Here is a 7,672-nt window from a genome sequence, read left to right as displayed (position 1 = left end):
TGATGTAAAATATAATCAAATGTAGTCCATTTTTTTTTAAAAGGTAAGTGTAAATTTCATCCTAAATACCACTTGAATTTTTTTGGCTTTTGATTTTTTTTGTGTGTGATCATTTGTTTTGGTACTTCTGATGTTATTATTTCTTTATAATGAATTTAAAGATAAATAAACATTAAACTGCTGACCACATAAAATGTTACAAATGTGACATCTTTCTGTTTGTTTCATGAAAGTCATAAAACACACCTATGATATTCTGAATATATTTTACAATCCTAGCTTGAATTTTAAACAAAAAGGAAAAATGCACATGGAAGAGTTTTATTGAAATTACAGTTTCAAATTGAAAAAAAAAATCAGTTGGGAACATAAAAATAAAATGGCCATTTTGTAATTTGTTATCTAGTTTTAGGAAAGTAAAAACAAACTTTTTTTTAACTTTAAGAACAGAGATCCTACATAAGGAGTAAGTGCACAGTGACTCCTGTTGTTGACTTAACAAATTGACACTCTTGTTTATGGCATCAGTAATTACCCTAGGCTCTTGTCATGAGTTGCCAGTTTTTCCCTCGTGTGGGAATAATATGTTTGAGTATTTTAATATTTAAATATGACTTCCCAAAGATGCAATTTAGAGAGAATAAAAAATGTCACATTTGTACTGATTAATGCAATGCTGTTGGTAGTTCTTAAATAAGATCCTCTAGTCAATTTCTGCTTCCAGATAATCAGCTGCTTCTTCTATTAGATGTCGTGTGTGATTAAAGTTGTTTTGCTGAATCTTAAATTCACTACCCTGAAATTCACTTGTCTCATTTAAGATAGGGAAAGTGAGATATGGAAACATTAAAGTGACTTGCCAGAAAACAAATGCTATTCAGTGTCAGAGGGAAGTTTTGAGTTTGCCATGATTTGATTTTAAAGATTTTTGCTTTCTTACATTATTCAACACTTAGAGACTTCTTCACATACATTCACACTTTGTAGGCATCATCTTTTAGCCACTTAATCACTTTTAAAGACTATCATTGATTTTGGTTTTTTACTCTATAAGCAATAGTGCTTACACATTTTATAATTAATGCACAAAAATATATCTCATAAAGCAGTTGGAAAGAATGAAGTCATTAAATCTCCATCATTTAAAATCAAGTATCCTGTATTTCTTTGTTGTCTGGTTTCTATATGTGAGTCTAAAGTCTTATTTTATCCTTTGTTTAGACTCATGCCTCAACACATTTCTCCATTTGCCAAAATATAATATATTAATTATATATAATCATATTAATTATATAAATATATTAATATATTACTTCAATTGTGCTGTACTTTTAATGTTTTCTCTAAATTTTAACCAAATATATATCTGTATATATAGAATAATATAATTATTTAATAGTGTGAAATAAACGTTCTATCCTATTACAAAGCTCTATGTATAATTAGGTTCATATTTTCATAATGTCTTATGTGTTGGTTAATACCTGCTGCAAACTCACACTCTAAAAAATACTGTTTCATTCTGACGATACAAAGATCTACATCGAATCTTTGGTATCTTAGAATTTTTTTTTTTTTTTGACAGGCAGAGTGGACAGTGAGAGAGAGAGACAGAGAGAAAGGTCTTCCTTTGCCGTTGGTTCACCCTCCAATGGCCGCCACGGCCAGTGCGCCGTGGCCGGCGCATTGCGCTGATCAGATGGCAGGAGCCTGGTACTTATCCTGGTCTCCCATGCGGGGGCAGGGCCCAAGTACTTGGGCCATCCTCCACTGCACTCCCTGGCCACAGCAGAGAGCTGGCCTGGAAGAGGGGCAACCGGGACAGAATCCGGCGCCCCGACTGGGACTAGAACCTGGTGTGCCAGCGCCGCAAGGTGGAGGATTAGCCTAGTGAGCCGCGGCGCCAGCCCAGAAATTTGTTTTAAAAGTTATATGCTTGGGGCAGGCACCGTGGCTCACTTGGCTAATCCTCTGCCTTTCAGCACTGGCATCCATATGGGTGCTGGGTTCTAGTCCCAGTTGCTCCTCTTCCAGTCCAGCTCTCTGTTGTGGCCCGGGAAGGCAGTGGAGGATGTCCCAGGTTTTGGGCCCTGCACCTGCATTGGAGATTTCGAATCGGTGCAGTGCCAGCCATAGCAGCCATTTTGGGGGTGAACGAACAGAAGGAAGACCTTTCTCTCTGTCTCTGTCTCTGTCTCTGTCTCTGTCTCTCTCACTGTCAAACTCTGCCTGTCAAATAAAAAAAAAAGTTTATATGCTCAACTTTCCCATTTACTTTTTAAATTGCTTTCAAGTTGCAAATAAAATCATTTGAGAATCATTATTATAAAGATTCCCAGTGCATTCTGGAGCCTGAGCACCTCTTATGCCAATGTTACAGAGTGTGGGAGGTTGGTGACTAAAGTTCTTGCTCTTTCGCATCAGAAAAAGCTTTTATATCACCCCTTGCCAATTGATTCGTCTAAAACTTGAATGGACCATTCTCTGGTATAAGGTTAACAGGTCACATGTGAGTACTCCTGGGTCTCCCTTCCTGGATCACAAATTCAAGCCAAGATTTCATGTTGGGCAGGAAAGGCAAAACTCTTGAATTGCTGTACTGAAGAGAGCTATCCTGAAGATCTTCTAGGCTCACAAAAATTTATATCAGAAAATATTAAACATTTGTTACAGTTTGTATTACTAATTATTCAGTTGTGTGTCTTTATTTTAGAGATTGCCATTTTTCACTTTTGTCAAGAATCAGGGACCAAACAAAAGGCCGTGTGCACTCCACATAGATATAAATAAGCAGACCTCTCACCTATTCATCTTGGAGATCTGAAAGATGAAAGTACTTCAAAAAATCATGGAAACTGGAACTAAAATATGAGTATATTTTGGTGCAAAAATTTTGTCACATAGTATATTGGAAATGCATATTACGAAAAGCATATCCATTGGTTTCAATTTTTACACGAAAATAAAGTTGTCTTTTAATTCCATTTTTCCACAATGTTTTTTGAACTTGGAGTTTTTTGCAATTGTATAGGTGTGTGGATTTCTGTTATCACTTCTGTAAGGGTGAGTTCATGCCATTTGTATGTACATAGATGTTGTTCCTGCTTGCTTGTGTGTGCAGATGTTTTAATGCCTACAAGGATCCTTTAAACAATATGATCTGTAAGCTGGTAGACAAATACACTTCTCAGCCCCTTCACAGAAGAAATCTTAGTTTATTATTATATTGTATAGTATATTGTTGCATTGTATATTATGGTATTGATTGAGTACCAGTTTCTAATAGTATATTATTGATTGAGTACCAGTTTCTAATCAAAGCAATCTGCCAAATATGAAACATTTTATGTTTTTCTCCTCTACTGTCTTCTAAATTCTTGTGTATTTCTTGAAATTATTCCTTAAATAAAATGTGTAAACACCAATCCTTGTGTAAGTTTCTACATTGGAAGATATCTAACTAGGGCAAGTGATATGCTTCAAAATGTCAATGATAATGTTTAGTCCAAGAAGACAGCTCAGTCTTGTAGGCTGTGCCTTCAGTGCCAACTTTCTTAATAACATCACCTATTCTGCTGACACTTACTCTGCAGGAAATCAAACTTGAGAGCCCCTATTTCAACAGGATCTGAGAGGAAGGTAGAAGTTCGAGGCAGGCTCATTCCCTCTGTGTGGCAGTGACATATCTTAGGAAACTTTAAATTTTTATCCCAAGAGGATTTAATTTGAACAATCATATAATTTTGAAATGTTCACTCAAATGTAGATATTAAAAAGCTCTAATTATGTGAGTTTAGAGAATGGAATTAACAAAATTCCAGAATTCATTTAAAAGTAAAGGAGATATTATTGTAAACTAGAACTGATGACCCAAAACATCTCCCCTTTCTTTGGGTGGTCTCTGAGAACCATAGAGTTCTTAATTATCTGCTTCAGAAATTTCCTCCTTGGTAATGTGAATATTTTGTCCAGATTACATCTTCTTCCATGTCTAGAAAATACATGTGGTGATTTTTAGTGTAGCATGTTATATTAATATTTCCAACCACAGTGAAAATAGTGATTAACTCATGTCCCCAACATTCATTCAAAGCAATTTCCTTCTGCATTATGGGTCCTCATTATGTTGCGGTAACAATCCTACTGTATAAATTGGAATTAAAGTATCTAACTGAAGTCAACTACTTATATTTATGCAGCTTTAACATTATGTCATAAGATTGTTGTAAAAATCCAAAGTGACTATTGTTGTGCCTGTCATACTTATACTTGTCCTTATTATTAGCTTTAGCACAGTAGTTCCACATTTATGAAATTTTTGGAAAATTTTTTGCTTAAGGGCACAATCAGTTTTAAATGCAAACAGTGATTTCATGGCAATATCAAACAACTGCCCCTCAATTAGCTGTGCAAATCAAATCCACTTCCAGTGTTCTTTATTAAATTCAGTTGCTTAGACTCCTACCTACAAGTCTCAATTGTGTCAGAATAGAAGTAAAAGGATATATATTAATATTAACAAGGAAGTAATATATCATACAATTTGAAATACTTACATGACAAATGGAAGTTTAAGTTAAAATGCATTTTAATTTCAGTTCCAAGGTAGAATTTATAGCATTTAGTTTGAAAACAAACCATTTACGAAACTATTTTTAATCTTGAAAAGAAATATAAACAGCATAGTTAAAGCCTTTGAAAGCAGTTTAATTTATTTCACATTTTTGTTCATAAGTTACATTTGAGAAACCTAGTGACGTGAAAAATTAGGATAATGTAACATAAAAGTGCTTTATATTTAAAAACAATTTTAATGCTAGTTAGCTATCTTATGTTTTCTAAATATATAGGTCAAAATGGATGTATAGAAGAAATCAAAAGAGAAATCAACAACTTTCTGGAAGTAAATGAGGATAACAGCACAACATACTAAAACTTATGGGATACAGCAAAAGCAGTGTTAAGAGGAAAGTTTATAACAATAGGTGCCTACATTAAGATATTGGAAAGGAACAAAATACATGAGCTTTCAATTCATCTCAAGGATCTAGAAAATCTGCAGCAAACCAGACCCAAATCTAGTAGGAGAAGAGAAATAATTAAAAACAGAGAAGAAATCAACAGGATTGAATCCAAAAAGCATTACAAAAAATCAGCTAAATGAGGAGCTAGTTTTTTGAAACAGTAAACCAAACTGATACCCCATTGGCCCAACTAACTAAAAAAAAAAAAGAGAAAAGACCCAAATCAATAAAATCAGAGATGAAAAAGGAAACAAAACAACAGACCCCACAGAAATAAAAAGAATCATCAGAAATTACTACAAGGACTTGTATGCCAGCAAACAGGGAAATCTATCAGAAATGGATAGATTCCTGGACACATGCAACCTACCTAAATTGAACCAGGAAGACATAGAAAACCTAAACAGACCCATAACTGAAATAGAAATGGAAACAGTAATAAGGGCCCCTCCCAACAAAGAAAAGCCCAGGACCAGATGGATTCACTGCTGAATACTACCAGACATTTAAAGAAGAACTAACTCTATTTATTCTCAAATTATTCAAAACAACCAAAAAAGAGGGAATCCTCCCAAATTCTTCTTATGAAGCCAGCATCACCTTAATTCCTAAGCTGGAAAAAGATGCAGCATTGAAAGAGAGTCACAGACGAATATCTCTGATAAACATAGATACAAAAATCCACAATAAAATTCTTGCCAATAGAATGCAACAACACATCAGAAAGATCATCCACCCAGACCAAGTGGGATTTATCCCTGGTATGCAGGGATGGTTCAATGTTTGTGAATAAATCAATATGATACACCACATTAACAGACTGCAGAAGAAAAACCATATGATTATCTCAATAGACACAGAGAAAGCATTTGATAAAATACAACACCCTTTCATGATGAAAACTCTAAGCAAACTGGGTATGGAAGGAACATTCCTCAATACAATCAAAGTAATTTATGAAAAACCCACGGCCAAAATCCTATTGAATGGAGAAAAGTTGGAAGCATTTCCACTGAGATCTGGTACCAGACAGGGATGCACACTCTCACCACTGCTATTCAATATAGCTCTGGAAGTCTTAGCCAGAGCTATTAGGCAAGAAAAATAAATTAAAGGGATACAAATAGGCAAGGAAGAACTCAAACTATCCCTCTTTGAAGACTATATGATTCTTCATTTAGGGGATCCAAAGAACTCTACTAAGGGACTATTGGAACTCATAGAAGATTTTGGCAAAGTAGCAGGGTATAAAATCAATGCACAAAAAATCAACAGCCTTTGTACACATAGGCAATGCCATGGCTGAGGAAGAACTTCTAAGATCAATCCCATTCACAATAGCTACAAAAACAATCAAATACCTTGGAATAAACTTAACCAAGGATGTTAAAGATCTCTACGATGAAAATTACAAAACCTTAAAGAAAGAAATAGAAGAGGATACCAAAAGATGAAAAAAATCTTCCATGCACTTGGCTTGGAAGAATCAACATCATCAAAACGTCCATTCTCCCAAAAGCAATTTATAGATTCAATTAGATACCAATCAAAATACCAAAGACATTCTTCTCAGATATGGAAAAAAGATGCTGAAATTCATATGGAGAGATAGGAGACCTCGAATAGCTAAAGCAACCTTGTACAAAAAAAAAAAAAAAAAAAAAAAAAAAAAAGCCGGAGGCATCACAATACCAGATTTCAGGACGTACTACAGGGCAGTTGTAATCAAAACAGCATGGTACAGGTACAGAAACAGATGGATAGACCAATGGAACAGAATTGAAACACCAGAAATCAATCCAAACATCTAGAGCCAACTTATATTTGATCAAGGATCCAAAACCAATCCCTGGAATAAGGACAGTCTATTCAATGAATGGTGCTGGGAAAATTCGATTTACATGTGCAGAAGCATGAAGCAAGACCCCTACCTTTAACCTTACACAAAATTCCACTCAATATGCATGAAAGACTTTAATCTATGACCTGACACCATCAAATTATTAGAGAAGATTGGAGAAACACTGCAAGATATAGGTACCGGCAAAGACTTCTTGAAAAAAACCCCGGAAGCACAGGCAGTGAAAGCCAAAATTAATATTTGGGATTACATCAAATTGAGAAGTTTCTGTACTGCAAAAGAAACAGTCAGGAGAGTGAAAAGACAACCGACAGAATGGGAAAAAATATTTGCAAACTAAACAACAGATAAAGGGTTGATAACCAGAATCTACAAAGAAATCTAGAAACTCCACAACATCACAACAAACAACCCACTTAAGAGATGGGCCAAGGACCTCAACAGATATTTTTCAAAAGAGGAAATCCAAATAGCCAATAGACACATGAAAAAATGTTCAAGGTCACTAGCAATCAGGGAAATGCAAATCAAAACCACAATGAGGTTCCACCTCACCCCAGTTAGAATGGCTCACATTCAGAAATCTACCAACAACAGATGCTGGCAAGGATGTGGGGAAAAAGGGACACTAACCCACTGTTGGTGGGAATGCAAACTGGTTAAGCCACTATGGAAGTCTATAACCCTACCATACAACCCAGCCACACCACTCCTTGGAATTTACCCAAAGGAAATTAAATTACCAAACAAAAAACTGTCTGTACATTATTGTTTATTGCAGCTCAAT

This window comes from Oryctolagus cuniculus, chromosome 4 (genome assembly GCF_964237555.1).
Source record: "Oryctolagus cuniculus chromosome 4, mOryCun1.1, whole genome shotgun sequence".
NCBI classification, from domain to species: domain Eukaryota; kingdom Metazoa; phylum Chordata; class Mammalia; order Lagomorpha; family Leporidae; genus Oryctolagus; species Oryctolagus cuniculus.
Note: the sequence above shows the minus strand (reverse complement) of the source record.